The following is a 15,658-nucleotide window of genomic DNA, read 5'->3' on the forward strand; positions in this document are numbered from 1 at the left end:
GCCGCTACTTGTCTTGTTCTCACTTATCTGTTCCTGTACAATGCAATAGCAAACATTTACATTGTGTGTACACCTGTGAGTAAATAACCCATCAAACTCCAATGATGCCTTATGGAATGCAAATGGAGAGTGCTAGCTTCAAAGCAAATGGTCATTGTGTATAATGATCGGAGGTCAGAGATTCAAAATGCATTCCTCTCTCTCTCACATCAAAGGAAAGCCATTTGAGTAAAGACACTCTCAGCTTCCTTTCTGTGTAAAGGAGCTATAAATATGGATTCAAGAAAGGATGGTGGACTCTTACAGGGAAGTGTGCCAGATGCAAAGTTGGGATCCCCAGAGACAGATTGGATACCCTGAAAAGATTTTTGGGAGACTGGCAGTTTATTATATCACTGCCACCATTTGGAGTTACAAATTACCTGCTTTAATATCTCAATAATTCTCACTTTTTTTTCTTAGCTAATAAATCTGCCAGCATTGTCTTTTGGTGTAAGATCTGGAGTATCAATTGATCTGTGATAAGAGACTGATCTTTTGGGATGGGGAGAAACCTGATGTGGTGTGATTTTTGTTTTTTTTTATAAACTTTTATCACAAAGTTCAGTTTGTCTGGGTTACAAGATAGACTGGAGAGGCTAAGGGGACTGTCTGTGACTCCATGGTAAGACTGATATAATGATCCAGGAGTTCACATTTGTTGTTTGCTTGGTGAAATCTAACTACAAAACATACCACCAGTTTGGGGTGTCTGCCCTTGTTTTCTGACAGTCTTCCCTGACTGGTGAGCCACTCCAGACAGCATGACAAGGGCCAACCTAGGTTGACTCTCAGGAACTCTGCTTCTGTTTCGCAGCTCCAGCCCTGTGAGAGTCAAAACAGCAAAAGAGATGAAAAAATGTTTTGTTCAATATCTTTATTTCCTTCTTCCAGTATTCAGGCTTGATGGGACAAATCTTTTTGCATGTAGCCTCTTCATGGGTGTGAAGGGGTAATTACCAAAGTCTTGTTGTGATGTTCTACAATGGCCCATTTAGTTTTGATAGCCTTCTTAATGAGCAGGAGATGATTCCGTCTGAAAAGGTGACAGTTTCAGGGAAAAAATTGCTTAGTTATAAAGCAAAAACTTAAATATTACCTTACGGCATGTGATAAAGATAAAATAAGTGAGATTAATGCAGGAAAAAATGTACGAGCATTTCATAAAGTCTAAACACATTGTTATAAGTTCAACACCCATAAGCATATTAATACGCAAGTGAAACAGATTGGTTTCCTATGATGAATTTGTCAGTGCTTGGCTGAGGCCGAAAGTTTTGGCAAGAGCTGGTGACTGGTCAGCCAGCATCACAATAAACAAGTGGGTTTTTTTTTTTTAGGCCTTTCACATTTATGGCATTACAAAAAAGCAAAAAGCCATTTTCAATTTACTGATATTTTCATACCTGTAGCTATGGAGGGTAAAACTAAGAAGAATAACAGAATGACATCTGAACTTTATTCTTCAAAATAGAGCTTTTAAACTTTCCCTATTTTGCACAGTGTATGTGATTCTGTTTAGACAGACCGGTGGAGAAAGCAAGTAGAAAATGGATCTCTTATGGTAATAGTCCATACAAATTAGGGAAGAAGATTTGAAGCACAGAAGCCCAGCACTTATCCTTGGGGGGGAATAGATTGCTCTGCTACTGAGTATAATAATTATTTGTTGATATTTTAACAATGAGTGCAATTACACTGTGCTGAAAATGTGACACTATTGTGTCGCTTACACAAAGCAGCAGTTCAGAGCATAGTTTATTCATTTTACTCACAATGGGAACACCTGTTGTTTGTGGTGTCATGCCCAGAGGCTGTGCTCAAGTTCAGGGCCCCATTATGATAGGTGCTCCATAAACACAGAGGTAGACAGAGTGCCTGGTCCATTTATTCAGAGTGAATTGAAAGCCTATGCTGGTTGTTCAAAGGCTTCAGTACATTTGAAGGATTTTTTTCTAACAATGTTACCGCTGAAAGGGAAAGTAAATTGTCTGTTGTAATAGCTCTTAAAGTTAGAAGCCTGATTTAATGCAATTTTAGTATCAGTATAATGATGTCAGTTTAGGAGTGATTTATTTTTTTTTGTAACTAAAATATTTCTATATGTTCAACACCTAGTGTGAACAGTTATGGCAATAAAAAGGTGTCGTATTAGGGTTGCCAACTTTCCAATAGCACAAAATTGAACACCCTAGCCCCGCCCCTTCCCCGAGGCCCCGCCCTCCGCTCACTACATTCCCCCTCCCTCGGTGTCTCGTCTCCCCCCACCCTCATTCACTTTCACTGGGGCAAGGGGTTGGAGTGCAGGAGGGAGTGAGGGCTCTAAATGGGGAGGGGGGTGCTCCAGGGTGGGATCAGAAATGAGGGGTTCAGGGTGCAGAAGGGGGCTCCGGGCTGGGGCAGGGAGTTGGGGTATGGGAGGGAGTGAGGGCTCTGGCTGGGGGTGCAGGTTCTGGGGTGGGGCTGGGGATGAGGGGTTTGGGGTGCAGGAGGGGGCTCCAGGCTGGGGGGTGGGACTCAGAGATTCAGAATGTGGGAGAGGGCTGCGGGTTGAGGCAGGGGGTTGGGGTATGGGAGGGGGTGAAGGATCTGGGGTGAGGCCGGGGATGAGGGGTTCAGGGTGTAGGAGTGGGCTCTGGGCTGGAGAGCAGGCGGGGTGAGGGCTCTGGGCAGGGGATGCAGGGAGGGACTATGGGTTTGGGGGGGCTCAAAGCTGGGGGTTGGGGTGCAGGAGGGGGTATGGATTCTGGGCTGGGGGTGTGGGCTTTGGGGTGGGCAGGAATGAGGGGTTTGGGGTGCAGGAGGGGGCTCGGCTTTGGAGGGGCTCATGGCTGGGGGTTGGGACTTGGGGTTGGGGCGCGATCTTACGTCGGGTGGCTCCTGGTCAGCGACGCAGTGGGGCTAAGGCAGGCTGCCTGCCTATCCTGGGGCACCGTGCTGCGCCCCGGAAGCAGTCAGCAGATCTGTCTCCTAGCCGGGGGGGGGAGGGAGCAAGAGGCTCCGCGGCGCGTGCTGCTCTCACTCACAGGCACTACCCCCGGCCAATGGGAATGCAGAGCCGGTGCTCGGGCAGCGTGCGGGTCCCCGTGGCCCCCCCCCACATAGGAGCCGGACCTGCTGGCCGCTTCCGGGGCACAGTGTGGTACCACAGGATAGGTAGGGACTAGTCTCCTTTAGCTCCGCAGCACCGCCGGCAGGACTTTTAATGGCCCAGTGAGCACTGCTGACTGGAGCGGCCAGGGTCCTTTTTTGACCGGGTGTTCTGGTCGAAAACCGGACACCTGGTCACCCTATGTCTTATGCCAGTTTAGAATATTTCCCTTCTCATATGGGAATAGCTATACTGATATAAAGCACCTATATATTGTTATAACTATGTCCATACTACAGGGGTTGTACTGTTTTAACTCTACACATATAGGTAAAATATTATATAACTCTTGTGTGCTATTGAGTTATCAGGAAATGTAATAGTATTTCCTGTGGACAATTATGAAACATAATGTATAACAAAAAGGTAAATATCATGAAATACTGTAATTTAGATAAAAAGCAACAGAGGGTCCTGTGGCACCTTTAAGACTAACAGAAGTATTGGGAGCATAAGCTTTCGTGGGTAAGAACCTCACTTCTAGATGCAGTCATTAAATCGGGAATCAAAAGCTATAGAGGTCCATCTGCTATCACAGAGATCATAGTATATGTTTTGCTATTTTTTCTCTTGAAACTAAATTAAAATGAATATCACTACTTTCATGTCAACATGTTCCTTGATACACTCTTGTAATATACTTTTAGCATATCTATATAGTAATGTGTCTAACCTATAAATTTGGGGGCCTTTATTTAAGATGAGTTAGTCGTGTATTGGTTATTTTATGTTGCTGGTAGAGAGCTCTATGAAGAGAGTCAAACAGCACTGGTTATGTTTTCTGAAAATGCTCCTTTTTGACAGTACTGTAGACTAATACAGGAATAAATGTAGAAGAACAAGCTCCAGCTGTTCTATGTTATGAATATTATTGTGGCTGTTACATTATAAACCATATATTCCTAGGTATACATAGACAATAATTGGAAAAAAAAATCTTTGCCCAAATCTAATTTATTTAGACTGGGGGTGAATAGGTATTTGTTCCAGCATGTAGAGTTGGAAATATATTTATAATATAGTTAATAGATGCACATGCGCGCGCGCACACACACACAGCTATGTCTATATTATATATATTACACCTAATATACCTTGATTCTTTTACTTTATGCACAGAGATATGTGGGGGCAGGGATAGTTCAGTGGTTTGAGCATTGGACTGCTTAAACCCAGGGTTGTGAGTTCAATCCTTGAGGGGGCCACTTAGGGATCTGGGGCAAAAAATCAGTACTTGGTCCTGCTAGTGAAGGCAGGAGGCTGGATTTGATAACCTTTTGGGGTCCCTTCCAGTTCTATGAGATAGGTATATCTCCATGTATTATTATTATTTATTATTATATTACATTACATTTATTATATCTGGTATACCTTGATTTGTATATTATATGATACTAGAGCTATTATATTTATGATGCTGTTTTTGGCCTAAGAAAATTAAATGATAAAAGTTTTCATATAAATGCATAATATTAGGGCCAGAAAACATAATTTGGGTCATCCAATCTGATGCGTCTCTCCATGCCTCTGTTTTTTCGAAAATCCATCATAACCCAACGATTCCTAACAATGGGAGAGTTCCCTCAGCTGATTCTGGGGCCAGCTGGTGCAGCCTTCGCAGGTTAATGAATCCAGCTGGGCTGTGGCAGAATGGCCTGATTGGTCAGTCCACCTGATTGACTGAAGGAGCCAACAGGTTTGCATTTAAGCGCAGCAGGAGGTTTCTGGCTGTTCAGCGCTTTCACCCGCAGCTGCAATTGCTCGTGTTGTTGCCTTGTTCCCAGCCTTGCTCCTGCCTTGTTTCTGTACTATTCCAGTCTGCTGCTGCCCTTTCCACGTCCTGCCCCCTTGACTGTCTTCTGACTCTAGCTCTGACCTTTGGCTTGATTTCTGTTTCCTGATTCTGGCTTTGGCATGTGACTCTAGCTTCCCACTCCTGTCCTCCAGTTCTAACCACTAGGTCAGACTGCCATATCCCAGTCCTGGCACGCTCTATGCTGCATAACCTGTTTTAGATTATCTGTTGTATTAGTGTGTGTCACGTCCCCATCTAGTCTCTTACTTTATCCAGCAACAGAGGGTCCTGTGGCACCTTTGAGACTCAAAGTCTCAAAGGTGCCACAGGACCCTCTGTTGCTTTTTACAGATTCAGACTAACCCGGCTACCCCTCTGATACTTTATCCAATTGCTCATAGGGAGGAAGGGGGTAACTGTATGAAAATATAGTATATTGTGATCTGTTTAAAAAGTTGTGACTCTCTGGTTACCTTTTCTAGTCCAGAAGAAGTGTTCTATGAAGCTCAACAACTTGTCTTTCCACCAACAGAAGGTGGTCCGACAAAAGATATTACCTCACCCACCTTGTCTCTCTATTTCGAAGTAGTTATTCATATAGTGTAAAATTGGAATTGTTGGAATCCTCATTTGTCAGAGCCCCAATAGCCACCATTTCCTACTCTCATCCACAGCATGTGGTGTTAAATGTGAAATAAAAAATGAGGTTGATACTCTCTAAAATCAGAAGAGAAAAATAACTATAATTTAAGGGCAAAATTCTCTTTTGTGTGGCAGACCTCTGATACTCCCTTTCTACCAAATTCCCACTTAAGTCAGTGAAAGGCCTAGTTGTAAGGGGAGAGCAGAATGTCAGAGATGGGGTCCACCACATGAATCAGAGAGTAGAATTTTGACCCAAGATATGTAAAGGGATAAGTTATTTCAATATTGGTTCACACTATCTGTCCATTCTACACAATATGAGTTGTGGTCTTTCTGTCACTGAAGCAAACTTGTCAAATTCTTATGCTGCATGTTGCCTTTGCTGGATCTATTCAAATGTTATCTATTTAAAAAAAGGATTTGAAAAATTGAATTCATTGTAACATTCTGAGCCCTTAATTTTAATTGGAAAGGTATTTTTTTTTAAACTATGGATATAGAACTGCAAAGATTACATTTTTCAGTTCTGCTTCAGGATATTGCCAGAGGTGTTATTGTGAAGGTAATTTCCTCTAGAAATACATTAGGTTTGAAATGTAACTTCTTGAAAGGCAGAAATCCTTTTATTTCTCTTTCCTTGGTTCTTGTAACTTATGTTGACTGACAACCAAAAGGGCAAGTAGGCAATGAATCAGTTGTAGAAAGATGTAAATCCTCAGATCTAAATATTGCTAATAAAATCATAAGATTTTTGATTGTTATCTAATAAGATTTCTGAGGATATCACAACCACCTCTCCTAACTGGTGGTGGAAACTTAAACCCCAACACTGTCATACACAAGAATCATAGAACCATAAGGTTAGAAGGGACCACAAGGTTCATCAAGCGAAGCTTCTTTTGAGTTCAGTATGACTCCACATGGGTACAAGAGGCTGTCCATGTAGATTCAGTTGTAGGATTAGGGCTTTAATGTTTATTTCCATCATGTGCCCTTTTTCATTAAATGAGACTAACTTATTGCTCACTGGGTGCACCATTAAAAAATGATTTAAAGTAAACTTTGCAAATACACGCAGACAGATCCACAGTGTGCTGAATTTTTGTCATATTGGTTGTTAGCCGTTCTTGCCAATCTGAAATTTTCTGGTTATAAAAATAGTTTATTTTTAAACAGTCTGATTTGTCTGGGTTGTATTTTTGCTCCAGCTCTTTTAGTCATGTATATCTTAAATATGTTTACCTAGATTTTCCCAAAATTTATTTTCTCAGATAAAATGTAATTCCCAGAAAACTTTTTTTGCTGTAGCTGTTGTGATTGTGACATGAATAAGGTTAAGAACATGGTGATGCCATCTGATTTTATTGTGAGTCTTGCAATATTTAGAATTTTCTTTGTCCCAGCTTTTGGAATCAAGTGATTACTTGACCATCTCAATTTTTTTTAATGAAAACTAAACTTCTAGGCCTTATGGTTGTGGGGAAACGTGGAAAACATGGAAAATGCCCTCTAAAGCTTAGAAATCAGAAGGCAAATAAAAAGAACTTCATACTTTATTATTTTAAGTCAATCTCATGACTTTGGGAGCCTGACTTGTGCCTTTGAAACCCAGGGGATTGGCAATGTTGAGAACAATACAAAATATGAAGTCTCCTAAGCAGACTCTAGGAGAAGTAAACCTGGTGGGAATCTACCTCCATCCTCATCCCCTCCCCTGACCTTGTGCAGCTGGGGAGGAGGGGAACATACTGGGATTTTCGTTAGGGTATTATTTAAGAATCCAATTCCCCTTTCCCCTTCCCACCCCCTTCTGTCTTTCATATCAGCCAGTGATGAATAGATGTCTGGTACATTTTTCAAGCCTTGAGAGTGTAGCACGATATGCCCTCCTTCTTACTATGACAATTTCCTGCAATATCCTGGACAAACATTATTGAATTAAGTTTAATATCTTTGGAGTCCATTGTATTAAATGACTAGTTTATATATCCGTGTGGGCCAGGAATTGTATGTATTTCCATGAGGAGGGGTAGCGACAGTTCCTCTAGGAACTGAGAGCAGTGGGCATTGTTTAGGCAAATTCACTCAGGTTGTAACACCTCCAGAGAAGTAACACCACTTGCAGAGGATTGCATATACTGGTTATAATAGATTCTCTAGGGACCAGAAGACAAAGAAATGACTTTTGATTAAATACCCTGAGTTTAAACTGACTTGGTGCCTTGTTTCTGATCCAGCAAATGGACAAAACATCTAGTCCAAGGTGTGGGGGGCAGTCCTTAGGGAATGATTGTGGAAGGTCTTTGGCCCACTAAGATCCCATAAAACTTGGGTGTTTATTCTGAGCAAAAGCTGTTATGAACATATGATCACAGAAAAAACCCTGTGTGGGGTTTGAAAGATTGTTCATGTGCCAAAGCCCTTTTTGGAGTTGGGGTGATCTCTGGTCATCTTATTAAGCATGCATGTCAGTTCTTTCATTATTTTAATATGTTTTATCTGTAATGCTTTCACTTTAATAATAAATGTGCTTGCTCAGAAAAGGCTGTGTGGTAACTTATAACTGTGGGTAATTACATTGCTTACAATCTCTAAAGAGAAGGCTAAATAGGCCTATTTAGGCAGTTCGTCTTTTGCTGGGGGTATCAAAGTGCAGGAAAGGAGCTGTGCAGCCAGGAAATATCCTGGTCAGGAGGGAGAAAGATGCAGGTCTCCACCTAAGAAAGGTGATGGCTGAGGAACTGGGAGACCTAGAGTGGGTGCCCTTGTTAGGTCATGGGGGGTGGAGGGGGGGAAATACAGTGCAGTTGCCCTGAACTGTGACACTTAACTTTGTAATCTGTTTTGTGAGAGAAGCAACCATAGTGAGGGATAGTTCCAGTTGATTTAATGGCCCAGGATGGCATTGAGACAAGGAGATGGAAATTATGTATCCATTGCCTGAGCAGATTGAATCTTACAATTTTGCTAGTCCATTACAAAATTTTGATTGTAATTAAAGGAATAAATCTCTAGGTTTACCATTGTTCTCCTTTGTGTAAGCCTAAAAATGATAGACGTTTACAGCAAAAAGGCAGTTGGCGAGCATCATGAGAAGGAAAGATTTGTTATTTGTCTGGCTGCATTAACTAAGGCTTTGGGACACTGTAGGTTAATGTATTATTCATTGACCTACACTGGATTGATGGAATTTCTTTGGCCAACCTTAAAATCCTAATATATTTAATTCTTCCCAGCTGTGTAATTAGAATAACGTTAGACACACAGACATATTGCCAAGGAACAACAGTTAATCTATTCATGGGTCTCCAAACAACACCTACAGGCCAAATCTCTTCAACTCAACTCTGTAGCAAATACACCATTTGTTTTAAAATAGTTTGGTATGTTTACTGATGGTTTCATTTTGTTTAAAAGTGCTTGCCTAGACATCATTAATAAGATCCTTAAATATTTTTCAGCAAGATATTTGATCAACATCCTATGGAAGAGAAAAAGAAAAACAGTCTTTAGATGTTATTCAGCTTAGTGTGGCCTGGACTCCAGCTTTAAACCACAGTTAAGCTTGATTAGTGATTCCCATTTTAATTGTAATCCATCAAACTGTGACGTATTTGTGATGTGATGTAACTATAATATTGTATGATAGTGATGTCAATACATAGTATGCTAATCATACATAGATGCACTTTTAAATATAATTTACTTGTTTTACTGCAATTTTAATATATTTATTTTTTTCAAAAATTTCATTATAATTTAATACAAAACAAATTACTGCTATTAGCTGTTTTGTGGTCGTCACATATGTGTGTGTTCAGACTAGACCTGAGTGAAATTTTTCAGACCAATAGTTTATTCACTGAGAAATGAAGTTTTGGTTGACCCAAAACTATGCACAAATTTGCTGAACAGTTTTGGCCAGGGGGAAAAAAAAAAAGGGTTGCCAAAATTGCCAAAAAGACTGGGGTGGGTAAGAGGAGAAGGTATGATAGTGCCACCTGTTTTATAACATTTAGCCCAATGGTTTTGGCTCTCCCCTGGGATGTGGAGACATAGGTTTAAATTCCCATTTGGAACAAGGATTTGAACCCAGGGTCTCCCCTATCCTGGTGAGTATCCTAACCATCAGACTATAGGCTATTCTGAGGTGGGTCTCTCTCAGTCTCTCCTGCTGAAGCTGTTCCACTTTATATAAGTAACTGAATATTCAATGAAACATGGACTTGGTCTCGAGTCTCCCGCCGTCAGGTGGATGACCTGTCTGTAGAATAATTCTCTCTCCCCACCTGTCCAATGACTATTCAGGTATTGTATACAAGTGAAACAGCTTCAACAAGCAACAGAGGGTCCTGTGGCACCTTTAAGACTAACAGAAGTATTGGGAGCATAAGCTTTCATGGGTAAGAACCTCACTTCTTCAGATGCAAGTCCCCAAGAGAACCAAGAAGTGAGGTTCTTACCCACGAAAGCTTATGCTCCCAATACTTCTGTTAGTCCTGCCACAGGACCCTCTGTTGCTTTTTACAGATTCAGACTAACACGGCTACCCCTCTGATACTTGAGCTTCAACAAGGAGATGCACTCATTCTAGAGACCCCTGGGTCTCCCATATCCTAGGTGAATGCCCTGATCACTAGACTAAAAGTTATAAATTAGACTAAATTCAAACTTTTGATCCTGATGGTCAAATGCTCCCTGGTCCTGGTTCATCTTACCTGAGGAGTTACCACCTCCTATTTGGTTCTCTTGGGGTATTTGGGTGGTTAGTTTCATGATGCGATCTACTTCTCTGATGGAGTGTCTTTGGTGAAAACAACGAGGAGTCCTTGTGGCACGTTAGAGACTAACAAATTTATTTGGGCCTAAGCTTTCATGGGCTAAAACCCACTTCATCAGATACATGGAGTGAAAAATACAGTAAGCAGTATATATATTACAGCACATGAAAAGATGGGAGTTGCCTTACCAAGTGGGGGGTCAGTGCTAAAGAGACCAATTCAATTAAGGTGGAAGTGGCCTATTCTCAAAAGTTGATTACTTTGGTAGTGCTAACGAGTCCAATGAAATCAAGGTGGACATCGCCCATTTCCAACAGTTGACAAGAAGGTGTGAGTATCAACAGAGGAAAAATTACTTAGCACTACAAAAGTAATCAACTGTTGAGAATAGGCCACTTCCACCTCTGTTATTCAATATAGATTGCCAGGTAAATTGGAAGCTCCTACTGCTTTCCTTGTTCAGTAGCATATTTTTTTGGACAGACATCCTGTGTTAGAATCTGGCCTAACGTTTTGTAAACTGCTTTTTTGTTATCAAGAGCAATTTCATTCCTTGATGTAATTGTGATTGATTCACTAACTACTTTATTACTAAACTCTTTGTGCTTCAAATAGTTCTCAGCTTTGATTTGCTATTTACAGCAAGATTCAGTTCCCACTGTTCAGGTAGATAATGCAGTGGTATTCAACAACCTAGTTAACACTCCATTTTATACATGTTAAAGTCTATGGCAAAGATTTCAGTGGGACTTTCAATGGGAGTTGGGTGCTAACTTCCTTAGAAGCCATGCCATATTAAACCAGCTAAGGTTTTAACTGTTTATAAGATGGAATGTCATTGGAACTGCTTACAATGACAGATAAGCAGCCCATTGATGTGAGCTAGAGAGGAGTATTTGGTATGGTCATAAACTCTGTTATAACCCGTAGGAATTAGCTAATGTTAATTTAGGATGTTTGGGCTCCGTATTCAGATTAAGAGGTTTAGTCTGGTATGTCTACACCTGAGTATTTTTAAAGATATCTCAGCAAGAGCTCAAGAAGTTCTTTGAGTCCAAGTTGGAATAAAGTACAAATGGGTTTCTTTTGCAGAAAATCCTGATCAGTCATGTACCAAGCTGATACTGTAGCAAACAAAATTGGGACAATTTAGGGAGATCAGGTAAACAAACAGGACATGGAAAATCAAGTGTTCTTTTATTATTCCTGGAATCTAGAGCTTGTTTGCTTGTTATGAAGTCATAACTTTATTAATTTTATAGGTGATTTGTAAAGTATCTTTTTAATTGGGTCTGTGGTCTTTTTTGATGCTTTGATGTATAAAGAAGGTGAAAAGTGTGTTTTCTTAAGTATTTTTATTCTGAGTGTGTTTTAATTCACAAATATCAGGATTTTTATGTTTGATCATCTCTGTTTTTGCTGGGAATTATATTGAGAGTTTTCTCTTAATCTAATTGAAGGACTGTGGTTTTTGATTTTTTAACATAAACTTGTTTTCTCCAGCTCCCAGTATTAGTGCACTGTCTACACTGCCACTTTACAGCGCTGAAACTTGCAGCACTCAGGGGGGTGTTTTTTCACACCTGAGCGAGAAAGTTGCAGTGCTGTAAAGTGGCAGTGTAGACAAGGCCTTAGACTGCTAGGTCCTGGAGATTGTTATGCAAGTTTATTTCTTCCTTTTGGCGTGGCATAACCCAATCCATCTTACCCTTTCCTACCGTGGGAAACTGCTGTAAAAAGAGATCTTGGTACCATTAGATAATGGGAGCCATAGAAGAGTTTCCTGGAAGAAACTTCATAAAACTTGTTTGCAAAACATACACAGAACCAATATATTAAGATATATCATACACTGAATGAAAATGTCAGCTCGGTTTACACATATGTGCACAAAGTCCATTAAGGGATAGTGTGTTTAAACCCCACCCCTCCCATCCCATTCTCATATATATATATATATATATATATATAAAAATCCAATATATGCACAAAGTAAATTAAAAGAAAATTAACTGTTTAGGGGCTAAGTCCCTCTTCAGTTTCAGGATTCTACCTCATGCAGAGTAATTGTTTTTCAAAAAAGGTTGCAAAATTGTGTGGTTGATTTCCACTCTTTGTTGGATGAGGTGGGTTAGGTAATGTATTTTATTAGACCAACTTCTGTTGGTGAGAGAGACGAGCTTTCAAGCTACACAGAGCTCTTTCTCAGGTCTAGATGTTGGTGCAATAAAATATATTACCTCATTCACCTTTTCTCTAATATCCTGGGACCAACATGGCTACAAAAACACTGCATAAAAAGTTTTTGCTCAAATTCTCAAGGAAGGTTTTGTCTTGGGCTGAGAACATGGAAATTTTTAGCACAACAGTTGTTTGAGCTATATGTATTTGAAAACTATAATGCTTGGTCACTTTTAATTATCATCATCACCCTGCAATAAATAATAGCGCAAACATTTTCAGAATGCTATATGAACTCCGATCACACACGTGCACCAATGAAGGGATGTGTATTATACTCATTCTCTAGATGGGGAAACTGGCAGAAGTAAGTTACTTTGTTTTATCAGTACAGTAATTCTGATATATGCCTCACTCTAGAGTCTTTATTATAGTCCAATTAGGCAGATAGTATAAAAGCTTTCCAGCCTGCAAAGATAATTATAGCAAAAAACCTATTTCTGAGATGATGTCGTTGGCATGTAACTAGTTTCTTTACTGTTTAAAGTTTTATTTTCTATAAAATACCCAATATTTCTTCTTATGCTTGGTAAAAAAAATAAATAAACGAAGTAAAATTGTTAAGTTTAATAAATAGTTAATGAAAAGAAATCCCACGACAGTTATTGTGATCTACAATTTACAAACACGGGCATTACAACATCTGTTTAGCCAGATGCTGCTGGTTGTCTTTGAATGTTTGTGAGTGTCTCTTAAGATGATTCTCTTATTAGAAATAACAATTAAGCTGTATTAAGTTAAATTTTTGAAGTGTTCTCTTTGGAGTTTTGCAAAATTCTCGTTCAAATTTTTTTCTAGGATGTGTTATAAGTATTTGATAAACCTATTGTTTCAGTCACTTAGTTTAGTACAAGGATGTTTGTATACTGATTACCCTGGCAATGGGAAAAAAAATGTTGCTATAGGTATTAAAGGAAAATATGTTTTTCTACAGTTATCTTTTTATATTATTGCAATTTAGAATCCAAACAGTCTCTGTAATGAATCCTTGTATCAATAACCTTTTCTCTCTTTGCAGTAGGAGGTTATTGATCCAGTTGAATGTCTTCCTGGCGTGAATGCTAGACAGTAGAAGGTATTCAGTTGTCCAACCTAGATCAAACTTTAATCTAATTCGTTAATCAAAATTTTCTTGATTTTTAAACTACACAAACTCACCCTAGCAAATGAACTGTGTTAATGCTCTGTCATATTTTTAAACAATTTTTTTTCATACTTTTTGTAGCCAGTCAGGTAAATACTACTGACTTACACTGATCTGAAGCCTGACTGGAAGTGGCCAAGGTTCCGTCACATAATAATACAGGCTATTGGATGTACAAGAGACTTTGGAGCAGTTGTTGTACTTTGACTCCAGTACATCATGTGGTAGCATAATGCAGGTGTTAGGCTGTTGAGCTAACAGTTTAACTCCTTAAGTGATATGAAATCCGTTTGGTAAAGGGACTGTACAGTGTCCATTTTGCGGTGCCTTTTTGTACTGAGACGTCCCTCCAGTTCAGCAGTTCTCAAAACTAGGCAGTCTGACAGCCGGCTTATTTGAGAATAGGGGAATCAGATCTCAATTTGATCTTTCACAGATGCAGTAAATACTGCAGCTATGCTATTTCTTGCCCTCCTTTCATAGAAAGTAGGTATTGTTCCTTGTAGAACACAGTATTTTGGTTCAAAAGGAAATCTGAGGTTTTGATGGTGCTTGTGTAGTATTTCTTTTTCTCTCCTTTACCCCTCCTTCATGGCACACTTTCTGTACTTTGATGTTGTTGCAGAGGATATTGGAACTCTGGAAGTGATTAGCTGGCTCCCTATGCCCTGCTTATTAGGACACATTTTCTCAGTATTATTCCCCTGAAGATAGCACCTTAAGATAACCTCAGTTACTGGAAAATAATTTCCTTACCTGCTGTTTACAGGCTTCAAATTAGACCTCATTAGAAATGCAATTATACAGTATTATTAGGGCCCTACCAAATTCACAGTCCATTTTGGTCAATTTAAAAATCGTAAGTTTCATGATTTTAGCTATTTAAATTTGAAATTTCATGGTGTTGTAGATGTAGGGGTCCTGACCCAAAAAGGAGTTTTGCGGGGAGGGGGTTTGCAAGGTTACTGAAGGGGTGTTGCAGTACTGCTACCTTTACTTCTGCGCTGTTGCTGGTGGGACGCTGCCTTCAGAGCTGAGCGCTTGGCCAATAGCTGCCACGCTCCGGCCGCCCGGCTCTGAAGGCCGCGCACAAGTAAGGGTGGCAATACCTTGACCCTCTCTCAAAAAAGAACATTGTGACCCCCCCTCCCCAAAACTCCTTTTTGAGTCAGGACACCCAATTAGAGAAATGCAGGTCTCCCCCGATGAAATCTGTATAGTATACAGTAAAAGCACACAGAAGACAAGATTTAACGGGGGGAGACCAGATTTCAGAGTCTGTGACGCATTTTTCATGGCCATGAATTTGGTAGGGTCCTAAGTATTATACAGCTAGGAAAACCATCATAAAATTGTAGGGTTCACTGAAAATTGCTGTTGGCTGCCTGGTAACTATTGACTTCTTAATGCACCTGGTTTAGGAGCAACTATACCAATAATTTGATTAGAAACATTCTACTAGCCACTGGTGACAATAATTACTTGAATTTATTTTGTAAACAGCACATACACCTCTACCCCAATATAACGTGACCCGATATAAGGCGGGTTCGCATACAAGGCGGTAAAGCTCTGACACGCTGCTCTGAGCAGCGTGTTAAGGGTGCTGGGCCAGGCCGGGGCCGAGAGGTTGGATAAGGGGCAGAGGGTCTCGGGGGTGGTCAGGGGCTCCCCCCAGGGTCTAGGAGGCAGGAGCTGGGGGGGGCACTTTTGGGGGTCCCGCAGTCCCAGAGTGGGCCCTGGTGATTAGCGGGGGGCTGGGAACAGCCCGCTCTGCTTCCCTCGCCCTGGCCCCAGCCGTGTCGCTCGGGGGAGGGGCCTTGGGGGAAGGGATTCCCCCCGCACTCACCGGCAGCAGCGAA

At 40.6% G+C, this 15,658-nt stretch overlaps 1 protein-coding gene across 18 annotated transcripts in view; it reads left to right on the top strand.

The window, feature by feature from the left end:
• Positions 1-15,658, top strand: part of POT1 (protection of telomeres 1) — a 157,812-nt gene that overhangs the window by 58,854 nt on the left and 83,300 nt on the right. Inside the window, exon 1 of one of the 18 annotated variants that reach the window (XM_065555577.1) lies at positions 13,671-13,727. The exons of the other annotated variants lie outside the window; for them this stretch is intronic. The gene's annotated coding sequence lies outside the window, so the exon portion shown is untranslated. Of the gene's footprint in view, positions 1-13,670; positions 13,728-15,658 lie in introns of those variants that run through there. 18 annotated transcript variants of the gene reach the window in all.

The sequence above is a fragment of the Chrysemys picta genome, chromosome 1, assembly GCF_011386835.1.
Source record: "Chrysemys picta bellii isolate R12L10 chromosome 1, ASM1138683v2, whole genome shotgun sequence".
Classification (NCBI taxonomy): domain Eukaryota; kingdom Metazoa; phylum Chordata; order Testudines; family Emydidae; genus Chrysemys; species Chrysemys picta.